Genomic DNA, 27,547 nt, shown 5'->3' with positions numbered 1-27,547 from the left:
GGAGTAAGGAATTTGTGGGTCCATATGGTAAAGTTCTATTTTATTTCTTATTGATGGTAGATACTGAGTCTTGCTCATGCATATAAATGAGGAGTAGAGTCAGTGGAGATTGATTACAGGCCAAGTGTATTAACACACATATATACACACACGCAAGGTTCTGTTAAGAAAGCATAGAGCAGCACTCTGAAAACAATCCCCCACACCAGTGGGGTCCTCTACCAGTTTTTATATGGCTACCAAATTAAGATTGTATTTTATATATTTAAGTGATTGAAAATTAAGAGAAAAATTTAATTTAATATAATGTGAAAATGATATGAAATTCAAATTTCAGTATCCATAAATAAAGCTTTATTGACACCTGTACTCTTGTTTATTCCTGCTTTGACAGAGACCATATGGCCCACAAAGCCTAAAATATTTGCTATATGGTCCTATGCAGAAAAAGGTTGCTCACCTCTTAGAGTCATTCTTAAATTAAAATTGCAAATGGTTGGCAGATAGCTTCCACTTATGTTTGGACAAAATATGAAAGATGTCAACAATCTAGTAGTTTTATTTTCTAAGAAATTAAGTAATTGACTAATTGTGTCCTCTGCTACTAAATGGGAAAGGTTACTTAAGTTAATGGTTAGGTTAGGAATTTTGGAAAATGAATAATTTAAATGTTTGTTTTCTTCTATTGAAGCAGACTCCTTGTACTATTTATTTTAGAAAATTCTTCATTATTTTCTGAAATTCAGCAATTTAGTTATCATTACCTTCATACTGACATTTAGTAAATGGTACTTCCATTGTCATTTTCCTAATAACTCCCTGGGGTTTTTAGCAAGATCTTTCTACCATGAACATCTTAGTGTCATAGTTCAGTGAGTTTCATAAGTTATTTCCTGAGTGTGCTGTAATGAAATGTTAGATTCTGTGAATCTAAATAAAGTTAGTATAATATAAAAGGTGAGATGATAAAAAAAAAACTATTAAAATGTAAAAGTATTTACCGGTTTTGCTTGCATTCCAGCATGTTATAGGTTTCAGAGGAAGATGTCATAACAATTATAGGTGTATAGTTTTCTGAAAAAAAATTTGTATAATTTGTGTGATATAATAAAAAAAAATACATATTTGGTCTCTGCTCTTGATTCCTGACACAGAGCTACTAAATTTTTTGGGATTTCCTGAGCATTAGAAGCATCTTTTGTTCTAATGAAACAACTCTTTCTGGGCTCCTAGGTCACTTCATGCTGGTGGCTGGTCACCAGAAAGACCAGGTCATGATTAGACACTATGAACTTTCAGCCTCACCCCCATCCTGTAGGGAAGGTGGAGGTGCTGGAGATTGAGTTAATAGTCAATCATGCTTGTGTGATGAAGCCTCCATAAAAATCTGTAAACAATGGGGTTTGGAGAGGACCCAGTCTGATGAACACATGGAGGTACTGAAATGATGGCATGCCTGTAGGGTGTTGGAAGCTTTGCATCCCTTCTTCATACCCTCTGTGTACTTCTTCATGTGGCTGTTCATCTTTATCTTTCATAATATCCTTTACAATAAACTGGTATAAGTCAGTAAATGTCTCTCTGGGATTTGTGAGCCTTTCTACATAATTTTAAACGTGGGGAGGGGGCTATCAGAACCCTGATTTATAACTGGTCAGTCAGAAGTGCAGGTAACAATCTGGGACTTGTGATTGGTTTCTGAAGTGAAGGGCAGTTTAAAGGATAATTTAGCTGGGTATAGAATTCTAATTATATATATATATTATATATAATATATATTATATATATTATATATATTATTTATATATATATATAAAATATATATATATTTTACTTTCAACACTTGAAGTATTTCACTCCAGTGTTTTCTTGCTTACACTATTTCTTATGAGAAGTCCATTGTAATTCTTAACCCTTGATCTCTTAAGGAAAGTGTTCCTTTTCCCTTAGACTCCTTTCAAGATTTTCTTTTTGACTTTAGTTTTCTGTTGTTTGAATATAACATAGCAAAGTGTAGATTTTTTGATATTTATTCTACTTGTATTTTGAGCTTCCTGGCTGGATCTATGACTTGGTGTACGCCATTAATTTTGGAAAATTTTAACCATTATTACTTGAAATATTCTTCAGTTCTCTTTTTTCCTTAGTATTATAATCACACATATATTACATTGTTTGAAATTGTCCCACAAATCTTGAATATTCTCTTCTGTTTTCTGTTTTATTTTGTTTTTAAGTTTATTCATTTTTCTTTTTGTTTTTCTCTTTGGGAAGTTTCTATTGATGTACTTTCAAGCACATTAGTTCTTTCCTAGGCCATTTCTAGTCTTCTGATGAGCCTATCAAAAACTCTTTATTTGTATGACAGTGTTTTTGGTATCTAACATTTTCTTTTGATTCTTTTTTAGATTTTTTTGGTCTCTCTTGCTTACATTACTCTTGTTTCTTCTGACTTATCAACTTTTTCTATTAGAGCCCTTAACTTACTAATTACAGTTATTTTAAATACCCTCCCTATTAATTCCAAAGCCTATGTCATATCTGAGGCTGATCCTAATATTCCCTTTGTGTCTTCAGATAGTTCCCACCTATTGCTTTTTAGAATACTTAATTATTTATTGAAAGCCAGACATGTCATATTAAATAATAGGACACAAAATATATAGTGACTTAATGTGAGGATTTATGTTAATCTGAGTAGGAACAAACATGAAAGTTTGCTGTATCTGTAAGTTCCAGAGTCTTCAGATTTCTCTAGTGTTCTATTTTTAGCTCCCTCTTGTTTTCAGTTTTTTTGAGTACTCCTTCTTAGTGAAAATCTGCATCTTGAAGCTTTTTCAGCTATAATCCATTGTACTACTTTGGAGCACTCTTGGTGTAGTGTGAAGGTAAGTATTCTACAATCTTATGATTAAATGTCAGTCTTTTAAAGCTTCTGCATCTCTGGCCTGTGACCTTCACGTGTATTTTTCCAGTTGAATAGCTTTTTTCCTTCTTCCATGAAATATAAAGGCTGGTCAGATAGAATGGGTGGAATGAACTTCCCCCAGTTGAAATAAGACTCTGGTAAAGTCCTTTTGCCTTGAGAGTAGACCTTTGATACGGAGAAATCTCTAGTTGTATTTCACAAAAGATTAATGTCTTCCCCTGCCAGAGGCAAGAAAATGTCTTTCTGGAATTTTCACTGTGAGAATCTTAAGGGATTCCTGGTGGTAAAATCCATGAGAGTGCCCTTCCTCCTCCCAACACTACAGTCTCCAATAGTGTCTCTGTCAAGCCAGTCCACATTCAGACTCCGGCCAATTGTCATAATTACCATTTAAATGTTCATACCAATTTATGGCTCTAGTGGCTTCTGCTGCAGTTGGATCTTGCTTGTTATTTTCTGGCTTTAAGTCTACCCTGATTTGGGGTGTCTGTCTGCCTTGCACCCTCAGTTCTCTGATGAGTCTAAGAAAAGTTACTGATTTTTAGTCCCTCTTTTTTTGTTGTTGCTGTAAGGAAAGAAGTGACAACTTCCACACCCTTTGTACATCAGTGATGAAAACAAAAGTATCCCATTCTATTTTTTTATTTTAATTTTTGTTTTTGTTTTGTTTTTGTTTTTATTTGTTTATGGTTTTTTTGTTTTGTTTGTTTTTTGCATGGCTTTTTCTTTAAGATCTCAAATGGCACGTATTTACAATTATCTTTCTGTCTAAAATAGATACCTTCTAAGATTACTCTCTATATAGCACAGGGGTGCCTGGATGGCTCATTTGGTTAAGCGTTGGACTCTTTATTTTGGTTCAGGTCATGATCTCATGGTGATGAGATAGAGCCCCTCTTCAGGCCCCATATGGGACATGGAGCCTGCTTAAGATTCTTTCTCTCCTTCTACTCCTTCCTCACTCATGCATGCACTCATGTGCTCTCTTGCTCACTCTCTCTTCCTGTCTTAAAAAAAACCCAACAGATTCCTTTGTAGCACATCACTTTAACAATTAAAAATTCTGTCAATTTTGCAGTGCCTGGGTGGCTCAGTCAGTTAAACGTCCAACTTCAGCTCAGGTCATGATCTCATTGTTTATGGGCTTGAGCCCCACGTTAGGCTTTGTGCTAATAGCTTAGAGCCTGGAGCTTGCTTCAGATTCTGTGCCTCACTCTTTTTCTGCCCCTCCCCTGCTTGTGCTCTGTGTCTCTCTCTCTCTCGAAAATAAATAAATGTTAATTATTTTTTTAATTCTGTCATTTTTAGGTTTGGCCTAATTGGTAGGACTAGTCTCCTCCCCACACTAATACTTGAAACCACAAAGTTCCAGAAAAGCCACTACTCTGGAATTGAGATTTACAAGATTAAGAAATAAACATTTATTGTGTAAAGCCACAAACATTTCAAAGAAGACAATTTTTGTATGGCTAAAGTGTATGAACTATGTTTCTCAGAAGCACCAGCCAGCTTCTAACAGGTTATATGCTTAGCATATGTTTTTTGTTTTTTGTGTTTTTTTTTTTTTTACTTAAATAGCTATAATAGAGTAGATGTCAGAGGTAGAAAAGAGAAAAGGTAAGAGGAGATGTGTCTGAACATGATTGACCATTACCAGCATCCCATGGAATCCCTGTGTTTTTGCACTCTATAATCCTAGCATAAGGTAAATGAACGGGTTTGTAAAAGTAGAAACTTGTTTGGAGGTAGGGTGGATAATCAAAGATTAGCTGTACATCCCAGATAACTACTCCTACTCCCGTAATTATGGAGGTAATCAAAGATGAATATTCCCTTCATGAAAAATGGAGATGGAAAGAACATGTTGGCATAAATCTTGTGTATAAACCAACAGGAGTTCAACAGTCTTAAAAAGCAATTTAAACTAAAGCACTTCTGAGCTTTGATTTACATTATATAGGCAGCCTGACTATAAAGTTGGCAGTTCTCTTATTACAAATGTAACTCTACCACGGTTCAATGAAACATTTTCTTACTTCTAAACCTAAGTCTCTTTTTAGAAATAAATTAACATTTTGGTTCTTTATACTGTATTTTAGATGCTTTACTTTAGAAGCAATATAATATGTTTCATTACTCAACACTATAGAGAGCTAAATTTATGTTTATTAAATTTTGTATAATCATTAATATAAGCTGCAGCATCCAAGAACATCAATTTGGATTATTGGCAATTACTTGAAACACTGTAGATAGGATAACAGAAGTAAGGCTTTTCCTTGGTGACCCTTTTTAATTCAAAGGACCGGTGCTCACAGTCTGAGACTTACCACTTGAAAAGACAACAGAGACAATTAGAATCAAATTACCCAAATGCTGTGTTCCTTCACCACCTTTTTTGAAGCAAATTTTGATAACAAATATGGCACCGTGGTTAAGAACATGGCTTTCAGTGTCAGCGGGAACTGGGGTTGAATCCCTGACCCTGCTACTTCCTAACTGGTCTTAGAGAATATAGAAGTCTTTTCCTCTTTAAGCCTTAGTGTACTTTCTCTAAAATATATAATATTAGTACTTACCTCACAGGAGTGTTTTAAGTACAGAAAAAGATAAAACCATCAGTGTGTTATTGGGACTAGAACAGAGTAAGAATTCAAAAAATATTAACGTTATTTTAATATTGTTTTCGACAGAAGCCCTAAAATTTGTAATTTTCTTGCAAACAAACATTTCTGGGGGAAGTGGTCATCAAAAACAAAGTTGGATTAATTCAGTTATTCAGGAAAAATTATCTAGTGAAGTGATTCTTTAAATTTTGGTCTGTGACATTTTATCATGCTGCTGGAATGTGTGTGTGTGTGCATGTGGGTTTCATTTTTGGTATGATAGCCTCCATTCCTGCTACCATGGATACTCTCCTGTGTTCATGGGATCAGTGTGCAAGCACAATATAGCCCAATATAGCTAAGGACAGAAGCTAGCTGACACTCACTGCTTGAATCATTTTGTCCAGTGGTTGTCCAGCATCTCCTCTGAAGAGGCACTGCGGGCATTGATGCAAAACAGAAAGATATATACACTTAGTGCCCATTCCTGTAAGTCCCTGTCTCTGACTCTCTATCCCCTTCCTCTGTCCTTTGCCAACATGATTCTTAACATTCAGCGTTGCTTATTGTGAGCTATCTGTCTCTAAGCTTCAAGGAGCCTTTATAGGCCTTTGTGAGGATACTGGATTCTGAATCACAAGAGATTGCCCTATTTTTTATAAATCTCCCCTGTTTTGCCTTATATTCTGAACCCTTCTCAGTGCAACACTCCAAGGACATTTTCATAAATAAACTCTTAATTTCTGCCACTATGTATTATAAAAGTTCTTAAGAATTTTGGCGAATAGTCCATACGAAGGATGGACCTTGCCCATTTATGCCAGGGGAGGACTTGATCCTAACTACTGATCTGGCATTACTGGGAGAGAGGCAAGTATAGAGCCTGAGGAGGCAAAACATTCTCTGTCAGGCACTGACCTCACGTGAGACCTTTAAATGGTGTCCAAGCAAGTAACAATGCTTTCTTTCCTCTGGCAATGATGAGGGGAGAGGTAGGCATTGAAGGTTCTTAAGCTCATTTACCCATTAAATGTCTCATTCAAGGTCTTGATGTCTCACTTCTCTCCTATCCTGGCCCTGACTTTGGCATAGAAGATTTTCTGGGGCTATGAATTTAGATTCAATTGAAATTACATCTCTCCTATGATCAGATGATAGACCTAAATGTCAGCCTGTTCTGCACATCAGCTGCAGAAAAGGATCTCAAACACTGCCATGAAAGTGTTCTGCCTTTACAGCTTGGGATTGATAGTTGGCTGACCTAAGGCTGCCATTCTTTTTTTCAAGGCTTTTATGTCAGTTATAAAAAGTCAGTCTGCTCCACAGTCTTATATTTATTCTCATGTCTTTCAAGTTCTAGAGCATTATCTCTTAAACTTTGCACTGCATTAGAATTCTTGGAGAGCTTTTCAAAACACAGATTTTGGGATCCCAATTCCTGAGTTTCTGATTCAGTAAGTCTGGGAAAGGGCAAGTGCCCACATGATACTAACACTGGTGGTGCAGGGACCACACTTATGGGGACCAGTGTGCTAGACCTATTGAAAGTCAGAGCTTTCTCTTCCTTATTTCTCTTCCTAATCTACCATATGTAAGAATGTATGTAACTGTGATACTACATAATGACTGAATTATAACATTCCATTTTTCCATCAGAAGTATGGTTCTGATTTCTCTCTGGTCAGCAGGCAATTCAATTCTAGATTCTTATCCTGAGAACCTGCTTTCTAATGTGTCTACCATAATGAAGAATTTCAGCATGGATTCCCTCAAGCATACCCTGAGACAGAGATTTGGGTACAAGTAGTTTATTTGGGAGGTATATGGGTCTGTATCCAATCAGGACTCAAAACTCACACAGATATTTAAACATGGAAGGTTTTATATAAAGAAGTATTAACTATATGATGAGATTGGAGTAACAGAGATGAGCTAATAAGGAGTAAAGACAACTGTGAAGAATATAGACATAACAGATACAAGGAGTCGCCTCTATCCCCCTAAGCTGAGATAGAGTGCCAAAGGAAGAACCTCTGATAGAGGGTCTCCATCACTCCACCACACACCCACACACACACCCCCACACCCACACACACACATTCTCTCTGTCTCTCTCTCTCTTTCTCCGGATGGCCAGTATCCAGACCGTCTTGAATGGGATGCAGCTTGGATCCATGAGTTCACTGAGGCTGTAAAGATGCCTAAGGGGTGCCAAGGAAAGCCATCCATGGGGAGATAATGTACTAATGCCACTTCACTGCAAAGCTGCTCTAGGAGCTGCCATGGAAAATTATTCATAGGAGATGCTGGGCTTGAGGCACTTTGCTGCAAAACCGTCAGAGAGGTATGCCAGGAGAAGCTGTTTATGGAGAGTTGACTGCCAGATACTGTGGAAGCTTCATGTGCTGCTGCAGCTTACCTAGTGGAACATACTGGAATCGGGGAGAAAGCTTCCTTCCCCTCCATTGTGTCTCTCCAGCACCCTCTACTGAAACTGCTTAATGTTCTTACAACTGGCAGGGGAGAAATTCTAAAGGCGTCATCTCTATTATCACAGAGTCAGAGATAAAGGGTAGATTGGGGGTGAATGAATTGGTACGTGGCACAGGAAGCAACGTGTGGGAGTGAGGAAGTTATAACAGGAAAAGAGAAAATTCATAAAACCTTAATTTATGAGCAGGTTACTCTTTTGGGAAACTGGAGTCCATACCTACTGGGGGTCATCTGATGGGATTTATAGAACACAACTCAGAGTTGCCTCATAAAAGAGGAAGAAGCTGGGGTTCTTGCTTACAAATTCCCTTTTCTCATTAGTTGAAGTGACTCCTAAGGGTGCTTCTTGGCTTGTACTTCTGGTCTACTTGCACAAACCAAGGTCACATCTATAGCCTAAACATGATCCCAGGCAGAGATACAGTTAGAAGTAGGCTCACATGGAAACTTTGTGAGGTCACGGCTTTCGTAGCCCAAGCAGACATGGGCAAGCACAGCATCAAGGGCATTAACTGCATCATCATGAAATCCTAAAAAAAACAAGACCTACCTCACTCAGAACTAGAATAAAGTGGAAAACAAAAAAAGCAATATCCAGAATTCATGTTAAATAAAACTGTGTAGGCATTTCAAATGGTCTGTATAAATTCTACAACTTCTACCCAAGCTCTAAGACCTTCTGATAATGATAATGGTTGTTAACACACATCAAATACTTAGCATATTCCAGGCACTGTGCCAACTAATTTGCTTACCTCATTTCTTACTCACAGTAAAAGAAAAAATTAGGTACTATTATTATTATCACATTACAGCTAAGGAAACCTTGGTTTAGAAAGTTTAAATAAGTTGGCTAAGTCTCCAACATCAGTAATTGCTGACTCTTACCTCTGATCCTTACATTCCTAATCCCACATTCCTGACTGGCTGTGTTCAATTTGTGTTTGCTTTGTACATTGTACTCACTCAGAAAATGTTAATCAATAATGATGGTCTTCAAAATGAGAATTCTGGAATTCAATCATCTAAGAAATATTAAGTGACAATCTCAGATACCATGAAAACTGCCAGATTTGCCTCCTTGCTTCTCATCTCTTCAAATTCAAAACATTCTCTATACTCAGTCTGAATACTGAATACTCTGTATTCTCAATATTTTTGAAATACTTGCTTCTTTTATATCTTCTCTCTGATACTTACAAATCAATGTATTCTGACTCAATTTTGTGAATCTATTCCAATCCAAAATATTTATTTTATCTTTTAAGCCATATAGTGCTCTTTTATTTCTAGCTAGTTACATACTTCCTTACATTATTGTTTTATTTTTATATTAATGTTATATTTTGTGAATCTTTTAATCTACCAGATAATAAACTCATTAGAGTCAGGAATTCTATATTATGAATCATTCGTATTTGCTACTGTGTCAACCATTGTTGAGTCCATATTAATTCAATAAGGACTATTGGAATAGGCATTATTAAAAGTAGGGATAGCAACAAGAAAACATGGACCTTTTAGTCTTAAAGAGAGAATTAACAAGAAAATCCCATTATCCAAATTCAAAGTGTTCCATTTAATCAAGGTTCTACTGTACTATGCTCCTTCCCTTTTCTGTGTAATTAAAGCCCTCCCAAGCAGATTAAATAAGCAGAGATAGGGTTTTCCTTAATTTTATTTTCTCTCTTAAATTCAACCAGCATTAAACAAAGAGATGTTCCAATCTCCCAGTAAGAATTAATTTCTTCCTCTTCTAAAACAACTCTTATAGCCTCTGGATTATAATTACTCAGTGAACATCACAGAGCAAAGCTTACCTTCTGTAAGAGTCATCTATGTACTTATTCGTGTTACTCACTAGATTGTGAGATCCTGGGGTTCAGGAACCCTGTGATTTTAATTTTGAATCTACAAGCAGAGGAATTAGTACATGAAGGCACTCAGTAACTATTTGATGTATCTAGTTTTATCTACTGGTATCTGGAAATGTACCTAACAATATAATAGTTGACGTACAAAGCTGTAAAAGTTTTAACATACTTTCCTATTCTTATCTTCTCATCAATATGTAATATAAGTATAGAATTTCCATTTTGACAATGGGGAAACTAAGTCACATAGAGAGTGAAGTTAGGAGTAATAATATTTTGAAACTCCAACCACACATTGTGTCCTTTACTATGTTTTATTTAACCATTAATTTTGTACTAGTAACCAGGCAATAGATGCTCATGCCTATCTTGTACTTAAGTATTATATTTTTATCAGATGAATGGTTAGATACTACCAAGTAAGTCTAAGAAACACATAAAAGGCACGATTCCTGACCTCAAAAAGTTTACAATCTTATTTATGAATGGATTTTGAAGGCCAGTGGAGTTAGGGAAAGGCAGCCCAGGTGATTGTTTTTTGTTTTTGGTTTTTTTTTTTCCCCCTGTAAAACACTTTCTCATCCTAAAGGTCATAATGCTTTTAGAGTAAAGGTCTCAGGTTTTAGTGTGCATAGTGATTACCTGAAGCACTGATTAAAATGGCAGGTTCCTAAACTGCATCCTCCCAGCTTCTACCATCCAAGTTAATAATGATGCAGATCACTTCTTCAGAATCCTGTGGAAAGGCTCAAAGAGAAGTGACCAGCATTGAGTTCTAAACTGAATGCACAGCCAGAACAAAAAGCATGAGTGGATAAATTGGCCTTCCATCTCCCCAGACTCCAATATAAGACAGAAGAAACAGCTCTCAGAAAAACCAAACCAAAACAATAAATAAAAATAATAAAAACCAAAAACACACTTATTTCTTTTGTACAAAGTCAGGCTGTTTCATACCAAGTCACAGAGGCTCCACTTTGCAGCTCTTAGCAGGAAAGGGAGCACCATGAGGGCTTCTGAGAACACTGCGTTGCGGAAGAACTTGTGAGCACCCGGTGAGCATCTCTTCAGATCGTCACCGAGATACCAGCCTTAATTAAAGGAAAACAAGAAAGAAGGCAGAGAGGGAGACAGAGAGGCAGAAAAGAGGGGGTGTAGGCAAGCCTGAAAGAAGGAACAGAAAGGGAGGGAGGGCAGAGTAGAAAATGAGATGGTGAGTGTCAGAAATCGCAGTAACAGAAAAACAAGAATAGATTTAGAGAAAAAGGAAACGATGCCATGCTCTACTGTTCTAATCTGGAGAGCCAGAGAGGGCAGTTCTACTGCATGCTTTATTAAACTGACTTCTCCATTTCTCCCCAGGCTGGACTGCACAGAGGAAATTCATTAGCTCCATTTAAATGCACACCCCAGAGCCCACCTTCAGTTTCCAGCACAGCACAACACATTTCACATTGGATAAACCACTATGACTCTAGAGAATATTTTTCTTTTCTTAAACTTAAATCAGCCTTCATGGAACAGTTTGTATTCTTATGATTTTTTCATTATAAGTGAAGAACTACTCTATAGACAAGGACTGGGTAAAATCATTATACTAAATAATTCATGGTAGAGAATTTTGTTGTAATGAGATCAACAAGGCACTAATGCTCTAGGCCATTGGACTGGGCTTAGAAATAATTTTATTATTGCAAACTTCTTTCCCCTGTATTGGTTCTTGTTAAAATGGAATTTAACTGTGCAAATAAACTTATATATATTTACAACTCACCAATGAATACCAGTTATCCATAGTCAAAACTTTAGAATTATTTTTAACTGTTCATATATTATACCCACATCCTATAAATGACAAAGTTCTATTCTCTACTGTTGTTTTTTTTTTTTTAATTATTATTATTCCTGTTGGATCTTCCAACAGTGTCCTATCAAACTATCAATCCTTCACTGTCCCTTAAATGTTGATCATCCTTTGAGACTTTTTTCTCTTACTATAGACTCCATTAAATTGTCCATTCTCATGACTTTAATTACCATTTATATCTTGATAACTTTCATAGTTATATTTCTAGACCACCCCACTCTCCTAAGAGTTATTTGTATATTATCAACTGTGTTTTGGTTATTTTATATGGATGTAACACAAACTAATGTCCCAAACCAAATTTATCATAAAACCCCCAAGGCACATTTCTATCTCCCCCTGTAATCATTAACTCAGAGAATGACGCTACATCCATCTAATTGGCCATGCCAGATGCTCCTTACTCTATCATCCCTCATTCAAATTACCACCATTTGAGACATTTTTAAAAGGGGAGGGTGATGCCTCCCAACACTGGGATCCACTGACCGAAGAAGATATAGCTTATTATCAATCAATTATATCAATCAATATAGCTATATTATTCAATGACTTATTGGAGTGACCTCCTTCTAATCCCATCAGCATTAAAGATAGGACAGAAATCAAGTTCAGACCAAACAGCCTTGGGAAATGTGACATTCAGGATCCAGGCAGTAAGTCACCTTCTTAATAGCTGGCTGACATACTGAACAGATTCTTCCCCATCATACATACTCTCCCATATCAGCAGAGTCCTAGACATTGACCCCAGATACCCACTTCCCCTGAAGAGCTCTATGAAGAAAGAGCTCTACAGAAGAGAAGAGAGTTCTTTCACCACGTATTCAGAGGAGATGCCATTCAGTATTAGCTCTGCATCAGTCAGCATTCTTACACCTAAAAAAGAGATGTCAACCATTATTTTTGACACTATAGATCTATAGATTGAGAAATTTTAGGACTAATCTACACTGGTTCTAACTGGGAGCAGACAGCTTGCACAGTGTGAAGCACGAGATGCCATAATGACTGGCACACCATGCTTCAGTAGACATGTTTCAGGTGGAAGAGAATTTCTTTAAGGCAGGTGAATTTTGCAAGCTGTCAGAATTTATGTTAGTGATCCTGTGTGTGTGTGTGTGTGTGTGTGTGTGTGTGTGTGTGTGTGTCTGTGCGCGCACGTGTGTGTGTGTGTGTGTGTGTGTGTGTGTGTGTTTCTTCTAGTGGAGTATATGAGTCATTTGCCTGAATGCAATCAAGGCAGTCCAAATCATCATTGATGTTAGAGTCAGAGACCTCTAAAAGAAATGACTTCTGTGCAGCCCCTTACATTGGGAAGGGAATTTTCCCTGGTTCTCCACAAGGGATCAGAGGAATTCAACTTCCCTAATAGTTTTTGTAATAAGAAGTCATCTTACAGATGAAATTTATGAAAAAAATGAGGAAATTTTATTACATACCTTCTGTTTGTTGTTATAGTTCCTGACTCCATAAAGGATGTCCACAGTCATCACTCCCAGGGCCTTGTCACCTTTATTTTAAAGACTTTTCTCTGGGTGATAAACTTACACCCTCTAACAGATAAGGGAAAGTGTCTGTCCAAAGTATTTTTTTTTCTTTCTTTTTTCTGTTAACACAATCATCAGTTTTCAAACATTGTGAAATACCCTATATGCTTTTTACCTTTATATCTATAGATTTTTCAGACTAGAAAATCATTTCTGCAATCTTGGCCCTGGAGACCAGAGAGCTGGCAGTATTGCAGATGACAGCATTTCTTGGCTGTGACATCCACATCTGACTGCCTGCATTTCTCCTTTTCCTGGGCTTAATGGGAACCTTGAAGCCATAGTCAAAACACAATAAATGCTGTTCTTAGCCCTCCCTCCTGCCCCGTTGATACTTTCCCTGAATATAATATATTTGTTTCTATTTCTTCTTTCATCCTTTTTCCTTTTTTCTTTTGTGATTACCTGGAGAATTATTTCTCCTAGTTTCAGAAGAGCAGCTGCTGCTATAAAAGTCCACTGAATTTTATCCCTGTGACAACGAATCTTACACTGTCATAAAGATACCTTTAGCATCCCTCTGCATCCTTAGGCACAGAGGAAAGGAATGCATCTGGGAACACATAGTTGCAAATAGCCTGAGTGTTGCCAAACATCAGAGAGCCCAGATCTGGCTAGTGGTCAGCTCAGGCCCTGGCATTTTGCCAAGGAATGCTGGGAGACCTGGAGGGGATTTAAAACTATTAATGACTCCAGCCAATGTGTTTTTTGCAGTAAAATTAGAATAGTGGTGTCTAGTCAATATCAACATTACATTTCAGGGTTTATTTTCTTTTGCAAAGCTTTTTGAAAGTCCACCAATCACACAATTGGTAAGCAATGTGATTCCTGCAGGTCACCTGGGAATTATTATGCTTACATAAATTAACACAGAAGCAAAATAAATCATCTGTATAATGTTTCTAAACCACCACTTCATTTTGTCAATGTAGATTTGATGTAACTTATTGTAGCATTTATTAAAATGCCAATAATGGTCTACTGAATCCCATATTAAAATGTGTACCGGCACTGCTTTTGATTGGCCTCAGTCTGGGAACTAGCGGTCTCAACAACGTTCTCAAGTCCCCATATAAAATGTTCCATGTGGCTGGAGATGCTATGCACTCCAGATTAAGACCCATACCTAGAAACCAGTTGCTACCAGATCAGCCTTGACTCGGTGCCCAGCTCTGACAACAGGATATATCTGACTCCCCAGCCCCAGTCTATTCTATGTGTTGTGTTTTTACAACTGAGCCCCATTTTTTTTTTAAGTTCTGGTAAATGTCCTAATAATCATGTCTTCTTTTTAATCAGTGCTGTGGCTTTTTAAAACAATAACAACAACAACAACATCTTAAACTGGGATGTCTGGGTGGCTCAGTGAGTTAAGCATCTAACTCTTGATTTCAGCTCAGGTCATGATCTCATGGTTCATGAGTTCGAGCCCCACATCAGGCTCTGTGCTGACAGCATGAAGCCTGCTTAGGATTCTGTCTCTCCCTCTGCCTCTTCCCCACTCACTCATGTGCTCTTTCTCTCTCTCTCTCTCTCTCTCTCTCAAAAAAAAAAAAAAATTAAAAAAAATTTTAAAAATAAAAATGTCTAAAACTTCATGGGTTTATGGATTCTGCCATTGTGTAAGTCTTGATGAAAGCTGGGTCCCTGATGGACAGCCAAGGAGAAAGAAGATAGGTTCTGTTTTAAAAATAGAAAAAAAGCAGCTAATAGGAACTCACATCTGATTTAAATTTGTCCCATTGGACTCTTCCTGCCAGGGCATTTGAAATAAATGTTCACAGAAGCATGGATGATTCAGAATTCATTTGGGCAGAAGTAGTGCCGCATCCTTTATAGACCGATAGTAGCAGCAGAAACCCAGCTTCGTCATTCCCGCCCAAAGGGCTCCAGGTTTAGTTTATTTCAGTTGATTGCAACCGAGAAACAAATCAGAACGTTCTTTGTTTTTGCAGCCTGGATCCCGAAACCCAGCTAGCAAGAAGCTGTTGACTGGGGAGACAGGTCAACTTCTAAGTGTCATTCAGCCAGGAGTCTTCCCACCTACAGAAACCAGCAACTAAAGGAACTATTCCACGTTGGACTCCCATTGCCTCTCTACTTTATTCATGTTTAATGCAACTTGTGTCTGATTGAACCCGTACACCTTGTGCCTGCCCTGGATTCATCCTTCTCCAGAAGCACTTGCCACTGGGTCAACTCTTCCAGGACCGATCCTGTTAAAGTGAGTGAGACTTCGTCAGAACGGGGCTTCTCTTGGCCTATTTCCTGGGGAACAGGATACTTTGGTTTCAGAGAATTGACAGTGTGCAAGTGTTACGATAAATGTGGGAGTGGGGTAAAATAGATCTTACAGGAAGCTCAAAGAAACTGAGCTACTCTGAGCCAGTTGCAGAGTGGTGTTGCTTCAAAATTATAGGGATTGACTTTCAAAATTGTTGAAGAGTAATTGATTTTTATTATGAATTTTATTGGAGAGGCGGCATAAAAATTTCTAAAAATTTGCAGAGTTCTTCCCATAGGAAAACTTCCTTATGTTCCCTTGAAGCCATTTTCTCACTGCAGCTGTTCCTATTCATTCCATCCCCCCACCCCATCCACCAGGCACAGCTCCTTCCCCCTAGTTATACACTCCCAGTCACCAACTCCTCTGAAGGTCTCAGGCAATATGCCCTCCAGGAACCTCTCCACCCAGTTCTTTCACACCTCCTTTCCCATAAATAATAGCCCCTGAGAGGTACAGTCCCTTTCCACTTGGTCTTATTTGGTTTTGCTAAGAGTAGCCAGTTAGGAATTCTGGTTCATCCTAGGAAAAAATACTTGTTGATCACCTATCGTATGCAGCTATAGATTCATTACACATAGAAATTAGGTTGGGGTGGAAGGAGACCACTGTGGCTTACCTGGGATCAATATCTGTATGAGTTTTGTCCAGTAGAATTTACTGATAGTTCAAAGGATATCACTGTGAATCGAATACATTTCTTGAAAGAGCATTTAAAAAAAAATTATAAGAAGAATTTTTTTTTTACATTTTGTTTTGTTTTGGGAGATTTAAATTTTAAAAGAAACTTTATTGGAGTGAAATTATACATGACTCTTAGTCTATCCTATTTTTCATCATCCCTGAATTAAGGATTTTGTAATATATGATTTCAACATCTAGAAATAAGAAAACTGTTCCCTAAATCTGGGTTTGCTTAATTCTTTCTTTCTGAAAATCAATGGGAAATTCATATAGTTTACATCACCAAATAAAATTTAATAGGTTATATATGAGGACTGAGAAGCAGGGCCTTGTAGCATGTTCACTGTTGGGGAAATCATTTTAAATGACTAGAGGAACTGAGGAGTTTCTGACCCTGGAAAATATCTAAAAGCTGCTGAAAGAAGAGAGATAAACATTGACTCTGACACAACTCTTTAGTGGCTAGGAAAAAAAAAAACAGTAACAAAAGGTTATTTTACCAACAAAATAGCCAATTTCCTAACTGATCAATATGTGTGTATAAAACACATGGGAGGGTCTGCCACCTCACGGTTACCTTAACAGCCTTAGTTCCTGCTCTCATAAGCACCCTTGTGAGCCATCTGTTAAAAGAACTCAGTTAACAGAAACTATAGAGGGGTCAACTCACTAATCTAGGTGGAACTGATGAGGGAGCATAAGGCAGGCTGAGGGCAAAGTACAAACTAGCACCCCCTTCCCCCCCCACCCCCACCCCCCAGCCGCCAGATGGGATATGTGTGATATTCCTCAGTCACTCCTGGCTGCCCAAAAACAGAGGAAAGGAAAGAAAACAAATGGTTAACTGATAAAGATCACAGTCATATAGGACATGGGTCTCCATCAGTTTACAAATATCTTAGTAAATTACAAGAAAAAGGCAATCTTATCAATAGCCTAATCTCCAGAAACCTGTAAACTAACTTTCCTGGAACCCCAACATCACCCTCTCCTCCATAGCGATGTGGGAACAAAGGCAAGAAGGAAATGGCAGGTAAAATTAAATTTCTTTATGACCTGCAGCCCATGGACAAATACTGAAGCAAATACAGTGTGTAACATTTCTCTAGGAACCCCCTACAGTCCTAATGTTACTGTCTTACTAGAAGAAAAACAACCTTAGCTTGACAATAGCAAGGCTCCTGGCATCTTAAGAGTTCTCTTTAGCATATCAAAGTCCTTCCAAAAACCTCAGTTTTGACTTTACCTCTCCCAACTCCATAGTAAATAACCAGTCACTCTTTACAACCCCAGTGCAGCTCTTTCTGCTCATGGATCCTATCCCCATGTTTTAATAAAATCACCTTTTTGCACCAAAGATGTCTTCAAGAATTCTTTCTTGTCCGTTGGCTCCAAACCCCACCCTCACCCCAAAACTTCATCAGAACTGGTCTGTGGAGCCTCCTGAGCACTTCACAGAGGAAGGAACGGGAATCACCAAGTGTATCAGGAAAACCCAGAAGGAAGCATATCTTATTCCATCTTTAAAGTATTCTTGGAGGGGTGCCTGGGTGGCTCAGTTGGTTAAGCATCCAACTTCGGCTCAGGTCATGATCTCGCGGTCCATGAGTTCAAGCCCCACGTCAGGCTCTGTGCTGACTGCTCAGAGCCTGGAGCCTGTTTCAGATTCTGTGTCTCCCTCTCTCTCAGACCCTCCCCTGCTCAAGCTCTGTCTCTCTCTGTCTCAAAAATAAATAAACGTTAAAAATTTTTTTTTTTTTAAAGTACTCTTGGAGCAGTTAACGCTGCCTTGTGGCTAGTGGGATTGTCTGTTCTGGCTAAATCCTCAGGATCTGCCTATGAAAAATATGAAGGAAAGCACCTGCATACTTTGCTCTAGGAATGCAGAATTGTGCAAGAGTCTAAAAGACAGGGAAAAAGAAGGTACGTGTGAAGGACTCAGTGGCTGATATAGGAAAAATGAATTGGGAAGAGGCTAAGAGAGAATCTCAAGAGAATCACACCTTGTTAATCAGCCTATGATGAATAAAGGTCAAAATGGCACCATTATCTGTATAGTAAACATCACAGGGAATGTTATTAAAAGACTATATAACAGGAACTGCTTAGAACAAGAAAATAGATTCCAGGGGCTATTCATGGAGAGAAGGGTTGATATGGTGGTGAGCAAAGTAGTTTTTAAACTACCAAGTCAAGGACCACCAAGCATCCTCTGGCATGGAGTGAACAGTCTATCTTGAAAATTATGCCCTGCTGAAGAATTCTTAGAAATAGGAAACATTCTAGCAAATAATCTGTGAATAACCAAGTGTGCCTCCTGAGTAAATTGTTAACCTTACCATAAGCAAGCCTTCTCAAAGAATTATATCCATCTTACAGAGCCACAAGACTATTCCTGATCCTGGAGATAGAATGATACAGCCTAGAGAATGGATCTTCTCTCATTAGTAAGCATCTCAAACTATATACATCTAACCTATAGCCAATTCCTTTCTCTTAAGTATGTTCTCTATTACAAGAAAGTTCTTTATGTATTTACTTATGGAATTGTACATTTATTTAAACAAAAATTCTCCAAATATCAAGATAGTCATATGAGGATCATAACCCAAACTATTGCATGACTTTGGCAATGTTATTTAACTTCTCTGGGGATCAATTTTCTTATCTATAAAATTTGAAAATACTGTGCTTGCCTTACAGGATTAATCAAGAAAATCCACGTAAAGAATTTTGAGTTTCAGTATCTAGGTATGAGCTCAATAAAATGTTAGGTATTGTTGCGAAATTTGTCAAGATTCTTATCACCACAATTATTTAACTAGAAAGACCAAATGCAACTATGTAAACATATGTTTCTTGTTGTATTTCATTATAAGGCCTGAAGAATGTGGAGTTTGGGAAGTGATGACCATGGGCAAATATGCTTTGACATACTTGCCTTTAGTAGAAAATGTGATACATAGTTAGAGATGACAGTTGGTGATTTATGATCACCATTACCAACAAAATGATACTCAATTAGTCCAAGTCATAGAATTTTGGGCAAAAGGAAAAATAAAGAAGAAAGAAGTGGCAGAGAGGAAGGGATTAAGAGGAAGAAACAATAAAGGAGGAAGAAAGGAAGCAAGAAAGGAAAGAAGGAAGGAAGAGGTTATATTGTATTTCTGGTTACTGGAAGAATTCAAGAAAATAGAACTGATGATACATATGTTAGAACCTAAAGAGAAGATTGACTTTATCTAACATAATAGGATTGCCATTTGCTATGGTCTGAATGTGTCCACCCAAAATTCATGTTGAAATCCTAACTGCCAAAGGTAATGGTATTAGTTGGTGGGGCCTTTCGGAGGGAATTAGGTCATGAGGGTGGAACCCTCATGAATGGGATTAGAGCTCTTACAAAAGAGGTTCCACCTGTGCTCTCCAGGCCCTTCTGCCCTGTGAGGCTTTAACAAGAAGTCTGCAACCTGGGGGAGGGCCCTCACTTGACCATGCTTGTACCATGATCTCAGACTTACAGCCTCTAGAACTTAGACTAATACATTCATGTTGTTGATCAACTACTCAATCTGTGGTATTTTGTTATGGCAGCCTAAACAGACTAGGACACCACTTCTTTTAGAAACTGGAGATATATGGAGCTGATAATACTATTAGTCTTTCCCTCATAGTTTGCTTTGTTGCTGATCACACAGGCTCTTCTGCTTTCCAAGTTTCCTCCCAGAGTTGGTGGGCTGGCAGCTGGTGAGGAAGAAGTAGGTGGAACTAAGGGCACTTCAAAGTAGTTATTTTAGGAGACAGCTGCAAGCCACAGAGTTTTATGGACTGGGTCCTCACCTCATGAAAATTCAAGAAAAAATTAAAGGAAAGATAAATGTGGAATTTGTAGTTGGGGGGGGCGGTAAGTGGAATCAAAGAAAATCAAAGTTTGTATCAATAGAGTAATAACAGACTAAGTGGGGAAAAATGCAGCTTGCATCTTGAGTACTCCACAGAACGTTGGCTTGTCTTGTTGAGGGAGGGGCAGTGAACAGACTGAGCTAAGCCAGAGAATCATCAATCCAGCCATCATTTGAAATGCATTTTATATTCTTAAAAAAAATTAGTTTTAGTTAAAGTGAGCATTTATAACAATTTCTATGGGGGGAAGACAAAACAAAAGTAAAACACAGAAATCCATCTGATTCCAACAGCTGCATCAACAAGAGAACAACATTTAAAACAAATTCTGCAAATGTTAAGAATTTTATTAAAACATTTACCCAGAAACCATGCATAATTTCCTAATGTTGCCCAGAAGTGATTGCCAGACAGATCTCAGAAACCAACAAGAGGAGAGTTTTTGTTTTGTGTGCTGAGCCAAATCAAGTAGTGTTTAGACAGTCATGTTCTAGAACATAGAGTTCAGTAAACACTAGATGAGCACCTAGCAGATGCTGAGCATTGTATGAGAAGAGAAGACAGATGATCTCACAATGAATCTATGAATGTGGCAAATAGCACAACAACCTATAGGGGCCTATGAAATCTGAGTGCCACTGCCTCAATTTCTAGGACATGAAAGAATCAAAAAGAGCTGAACTTTGTGTTTTAGCCACAACTGTATTTAAGCAGATGCAGACATTCCTATTATTCTCCCTATAGACTTAGGGCTGCTCAGCTGTGAATTTTAGAGAATCTCAGTGGAAAGAACCAATATGTTATCAAATAGAAAATACTCTTGATTGCAAGGTACAATATTCAGTGTTTCCCTAAAAACAAAGACAGAGCATGAGAAAAAGTAGGGGAGAGCGAGAGGCACATTTTCTGGGATTCTAATAGCTGATTTCTGCAAAATCCATCCTAAATCCTCATTGCAGAGGTAAATAAGAATTAAACCCAATGTTCAGAAAAGGACAGTTAGGGAAACTTGTATGTTTCAACATTGACACTGGATAGAGGAAAAGAGAAAAATATCTCCCATGAAAATTTGAACTACAATCTTTTGCAGGTATGCAGTCTGAATTCACAATGCTCATGTGGTCCCAAAATCTTTAGTAGAGGATTTAATTTGAAGTGGTCTCAGCTTGATAGTGCCCCCAGGTGACTGGCAAAAACAAACACAAAATCTTCCACAGAAGGAGGAGAAATGAGAGTTCAATCCAGGACAGTAGAAGATGCATCAAATGGGAGGGGCATCCTGATTTCAGAGAGATGCAAATGTGAATAAAGTGCATCCTTAATCTGAAGAAATCAGGCAGCTGGTGTGAAATTCTGCTTGGTCAAGCACACTGGTTTTCATACATGCTCAGTTATGCAAAGACCATGTGGAATTTTGTTTGTTTGTTTGGACTTGATTTGAGGCTATTTCTTTGTTTCTAGCTGCTGTTCAGATTTTGGGCATCCTGGAGCTTTGACCTAATACATCTCTATTTGCTTTGATTGCACCCTACTCTTTGCTTCTTTTCTCTGGTTTTATCGTACTTTCCTGAATTTCTACTTTTTCATTAATTCATTCATTCAAGAATATTTATTCAGATGATTCAGAACTTCATGAGACAGGAGGATTCTTGTCTTCATGGAGTTCAAAGACCTACCTAGGGATTTTCAGACTTCAGTAAATATTAAGTTCTTATGAAGACTATTAAGAAGGAAAGTGTTCGTGTCCCTCTTTGGGTGGCTCTGATTCAGAAAGTCAGGGACTTGTTCTTAGTAGCTGCATTTTTAACAAAGCTACAAATTAATCTGATGCACGCTAACGTTTGAGAACCCCAGACAGTGTGTGCACTCCCATCTCACCTCCAAAATCCCAGAGTTGACTGCTTTGTTTCTGCTCCTCACAGTCCTGGGCCTAAAACAATTAGAATTAAAACTTGTCCATGAGAATTCTTTAAGGCAGGTGTGACCCAAGCCAACAGAATCAAATTATTCTATAAAATTAGCTGGATTTGATCAACTTAATGGACTCAGCCATGCAATTCCTACTGTATTGTTTGCTCCAACAGCAGCTGAATTCCTGGAAAATGGCCCTAATCTTCCACTTTGAAGGACTCACCCCCAAAACACAGAGCAGAGCTTTCTGGAATTCCTATTGTGTGGTGAGTTCTCTATGGATGTTTTTTGAAATGAATGAGTTGGAGTCTCTAGAAGATTCTTCAGTCCCTTCTGAGTGATTAGGGAAAAGTTGTATTAGAAAATGAGTTTTCCGAGGGCATCTGGGTTGTTCAGTCAGTTGAGCATCTGACTCTTGATTTCAGGTCATGATTTCACAGTTTGTGGGATCGAGCCCCACTTGGGATTTTCTCTCTCCCCCTCCCTTGCGCTCTCTCTTGCATGCACTTTTTCTCACTCTCTCTCCATCTCTCAAAAATAAATAGGAAGGAAGGAAGGAAGGAAGGAAGGAAGGAAGGAAGGAAGGAAAGAAGGAAGGAAGGGAGGGAGGGAGGGAAAGGAAGAAAGGAAGAAAGAAAGAAAGAAAGAAAGAAAGAAAGAAAGAAAGAAAGAAAGAAAATGGGGTATTTTGCTAATAGCAGAGAATTATGGTCCTGTGAGGTGAATTGTATTCTTATTCCCTGGGGATACATGACTAATTGCTAGTGTGTATAGAAAAATCAGAAAGTCCCATTTTATAATCATGTCACACATTAGACACTTTTCTGTTTTGCTTGTTACAAGCACATTTGCAAAGCATGCCATGTTAAATACCCTGATCATTTTTCAGCTTGATTATTGAGGTAGAAAGAGAGGGAGAATGAGCAAAATTTCAAAGTTCTGATCCTGGCTATGTCACGAGCAATCTTATACTGTGGGCTTCAATAACCACACCTGTAAAATGAGAAGACTGACTTACATGCAGTCAAAACCCTCAGGTTTACCGTACAATTCCTGTAAATCACCATGTGACAAACGTGAAATGCAAGGTAGAGCTATCATTACTAATAATGTCATTAGAATGAAGGGAGCAGCTGTTGTAACTTGGTTACTTTCAATAACAGAGATTCAGACTATGACTGGAAGCATATTATAACCTGTTCGCATGCTGAGTAAATACATGCACCTTCATTCACTTAGCACCTCTGTAGGTTTTCAGATTAGGAAATAAACCATGATACAAACTTAAACTTGACATTGCTCCACACCTCTCAATCAGGATTATCTTATATCAGGTTATCAAAAAAGACACACCATCCACTTTCTTGGTGACATCTCCAGTCTTTCCTTTATTTTCACTGTTAGTCGACACACTGTGCTTGTGGCTGCGTTCTCAAAAAAGAATGAAGGAAAGTTCAGCAGCAGGCTGTGTAGCTCTGTTCTAAAGGCAAACAGCCTTTCAGGATATACCACTTTTCTTCTTCTGTGTGATATTGTATGGACCAGAGAAGTGTGAGTGGGTCCTCAAGGTGATGGCAGATCGTGTGATGACAGATCAGTTGCCCCAGAGAGCACTGTTAGTGACTTTATATTCTTTGACAAGAAGGAGATAGTATAAGTCAATATTTCTAACCATTTCAAAAGTTTCAAATTCTACCTTCAAAAAAATCCAAATCATTTCCTTCGCACTGCTCCAGGTCTTAATGACAAATTTTGCAGTTTGTCACGTGCTTTACTATTTGGTTTAGCTACTTAAGTGTTATTATTACTACTCCATCACAGTTACTATTATTAAAAAAAAAACAGTTTCTCTCTTAAGTGAGTAAGAATAACATCCCAAATCTGGATGTTATACAGACTTTCCCATAGGGGCACTGTTGACTGGGAGAAGGGGAAAAGAATATTTCACTGCAGTGTTTATTGGAGAGTTTTTCCAATAATATTAATTTCTTAAAAAAGGGCATCCCATCTTGTGCTGGGGAAATTGGAAGCCTGGCACCACAATCCCATAGGGATTGAAACAGCCATCCATAAATCTGCACAGTGTGTCTGATTCTGCCCCCATTGAGCAACTGTAATAGGAGTTCTATAGACACGGCAGGGGCTGAATCAAGACTACTACCGAGTGAAAGAAGGCTGCTGTCAGCACTGTATATGCATTAAAAGACAGTAGACAGCTGCGCATGCATCCTGAGGTTGTACAGTTTCTGAATGTGCTAAGTCCTAGATTCTAAAACTATTTGTGTTTATTTACCAATACCTTGCTATGCTATTTATTAAGTTTGTCGCTAAACCCTGTTTTGCATACACTGGTACTTGCTCATGCATGCCTTATGAATATAGAAATTAGCATCTCATTAACTTGATAATTAGGCCAATGATAAACAGCTGTTTGGTTGCCGTGTAGGGCAAGATTTCTACCGAAGTTACTTATCTGCCATACACAATAGTGGTGCAATTATTTGTCACACTATCAATTATAGACAAACAACAATAGGAAATAAACTTTTCTTTCACACATTTGCTTTCATTGTAATTAAGATCCAAATTCATGCTCTGCTTTTGGAAAAACAATAATGCAGTGTTGTCTAACAATCTTGATAATGTAAATTTTCAGCTTGGCTTTTATATTTCACACACAGTTCAAACATCTCACATTGTGCATTCTGCTATAAATGACTATTTCCAAGATGTCTTTTTTATTTTTTTAAAGCTCTCCTGTTTCCATTTTATGATGTTGAGAACACTGATCATTGAGAATTTCTCAAGTTGTCTGGTTTTGCTCTAGTTTCTGTCTCCCTCCCCCTCCAAGATTAAAATCTATACTTTGACCTTCTCTTGCTTATAATAGGATTTGTGCTGAGAGAAGTCATCTGAGAGACGTCTGGAGTGCAATGAAAGCAATGACAATGTTTTCTCGATTGTTTATGCATAGCTCAATCCACATTATTTCTGGAAGAAAAGAAAAAAGAAAAAAAAGAATAAAGAAAACAATGCATTTCCCTTCAATCCACATGGATTTAAAGCTGGAGATGTAATTTAAAAAAACAGAAGCAAAAAACAAAAACAAAACCAGAAACTGGTCTTTCCAACTAATAAAAAAGGAACTCAGTGCTGTGCTCACAGCAAAGTCGTGGAAGATAATTTGAAACTTCAGTTAGCTTCCTGTAGAGAAAAATAACAACCACCAAACTAATGGGTAATCAATGGCCAATTGCCTCAGAAAAGAGGCGCCCCACAGAATTCCCTAGAAATTAATGTGCTACATAGGAGGCATTGGAAAATATCTTAAGACTATCCTAGTGAGCCCACCTTTCTTAACAAATAAGTAAGGTCTAGGGTGCTATCTTTGCTAATAAAGACCTGGAGACGAAATGCGGTCTTCATTTAAGTTTCCATGTGCTGTTCTCTGAACCACTATATTAAAAACAATCTTCCCCCATGATTTCTAGTGCTGTAGTGGAGTATAGTTTATGTGAAAGTAAATCTGGAAAGATTACCTTTCAAAACTGCCAGATGCTTCGCATTTTCTGGTAGAAATCTGGATTCTAGGTCTGTAATGATATTTCCTGCTGTGCTCAACACTCAATCAGAACGTATGCTTCTTGGAGGGCAATATAAGGATTCCAAGGCTAACTTGGTCGTTTGGCTTTTATATTTTTCCAATCCAGCTGGGGGGTATAAATTTAAATTTTGGGCCTCCCAAGCTAAACTTCAGGAGGGGTCTTTGTTAATTTTATATCTCCTGCAGTTGAAACCCCTCCTTGCATAAACTTTCCCATGCAGTGCAGTTTATGATTATATTTATACCAGTGAATAAAACATACCTTAAAAAAAAAGAAAACTAAATTACGGCATTAATGATACAGGAATGTATGGATTCTCATTGCCCTTGGCTCTCCCATGTTTAGATTCAAGTTCCTTCCTCTACCTAGTTTGAATTACATTAGTGTCCCCTTCCTTCTCTTCCTTCATCCATCTTATACATTCTTTAATAGGGTATCATGGTTCTAAGCACATACTCTGAAGTATATAAGACCACGGTTAGAATTTTGGCTCTTTCATTTTAAGTCTGTTGGACTTTGGGGATGATTAACTTAATTTCTCTGATCAGTGGTGTGCTCGTCTGCAAAATGGGACTAATAATAGCATCTACTTCTTAGCGTTATTGTGAGAATTAAGAGAAATAATATAGAGAGAGCACTTAGCACAGTGCTGCACAGAGCACACATATCAGTTAATGTTAGCTGCTTTCCCTAACCAGGGGACAGCCTCACAGAGACGCAACATTGCCGGGGGCGGGGGGGTACTCTTGCACCTGCTTGCCTTGGTTCAAATCCCTGCTTCAGTGCACTCTACATGTGCCACCGTACACAGCTATCAACATCTTTGTGTCTCATTTCCCTCATTTCAAAAATGAGAATGATAGTAGTAGCTACCTCATGAAGCTATTGTGAAAATTAAGTGGATTAATGATTGGTCAATAGTTCTATATATGTTCATTAAATAAACCTGTTAAATATTTGGTCCAACTCAATTTGGTCCAGACTCTTCCCCACCCTACTGCTATTCATCCATTCCTCGTAGTGCTTCTCTTAAAACTCTGGGCATTTACCTAAACAGCCTCTTCCTGTGCAGGACACCATACAATAGTGTCACCTGAACCAGAGGTGACTGGTGAGGCAAGCAGGTCATTGAAGGCAAGCTAGCCTGGAGGTTATGCAGTCACGCACTGTAGGCTGATAAGAGCTGCTTAGCTCTGGGGATTCTTATTTTGTAACACCATTTTTTTCATCCAAGGACCTTCATTGTTTTCCGGGCTCTGATCCTATAAAGTACTGCACATAGAAGGTCTAGATCCCTTACTACTGAGATGCTTCTTGTGGTACTTCCAGCCTAGACACACTGGGCCTCAAAAACCTTGCTGAGGTTTATAAAGGCAAGTCTGGAGCATTGTACTTCTCTGCCATTTCCCTGCTTGTAAATTGCACCTCATATACCTTTGTATATATTTGTATCATATTAGTATCTCTGTCATCTTTGAATGACGGTTGTATCATGATTTGTCTAAATATATGTGTATTATTTTCCTAGTTAGCCAGAGAATTCCTCAGGAATACCTGACATGATGCATGACCTCAAAGCCTGGCACTATCCTTAGACTGTCACAGGTACTCAGTATACTTTTGTGTTTGGATAATCCTGATAAAACCAGTGAGAGTTAAATTTGGTTATAAGTATCAGAAAAAAAAAAATGACCATGGTTTAACTAAGATAATATATTTCCCTCTTACCCTCAAAAAAGATGTAGCCTAAGGTCGGTGTGATGGCCCAGAGTGCCATATTGGTTCCTTCTGTGTCATTCCTTTGACTTCAGATCATGGCTCTAGCTCCTGAGATCATCTCA

General features: G+C 38.0%; 1 long non-coding RNA gene across 1 annotated transcript in view; it reads left to right on the top strand.

Annotated features, from left to right (window-relative positions):
• Positions 1 to 27,308, top strand: part of LOC122228270 — a 63,729-nt gene extending 36,421 nt beyond the window's left edge. Inside the window, exons 2-5 of the long non-coding RNA XR_006206501.1 lie at positions 15,275 to 15,543; positions 18,667 to 18,734; positions 22,275 to 22,367; positions 27,235 to 27,308. This is a non-coding gene — a long non-coding RNA (uncharacterized LOC122228270). The remainder of the gene's footprint in view (positions 1 to 15,274; positions 15,544 to 18,666; positions 18,735 to 22,274; positions 22,368 to 27,234) is intronic.
• Positions 27,309 to 27,547: the final 239 nt, after the last annotated feature.

Source organism: Panthera leo, chromosome C1 (genome assembly GCF_018350215.1).
Source record: "Panthera leo isolate Ple1 chromosome C1, P.leo_Ple1_pat1.1, whole genome shotgun sequence".
NCBI classification, from domain to species: Eukaryota; Metazoa; Chordata; class Mammalia; order Carnivora; family Felidae; genus Panthera; species Panthera leo.
The sequence above is the reverse complement of the archived record's forward strand: the minus strand, read 5'-3'. Positions and strand labels throughout refer to the sequence as shown.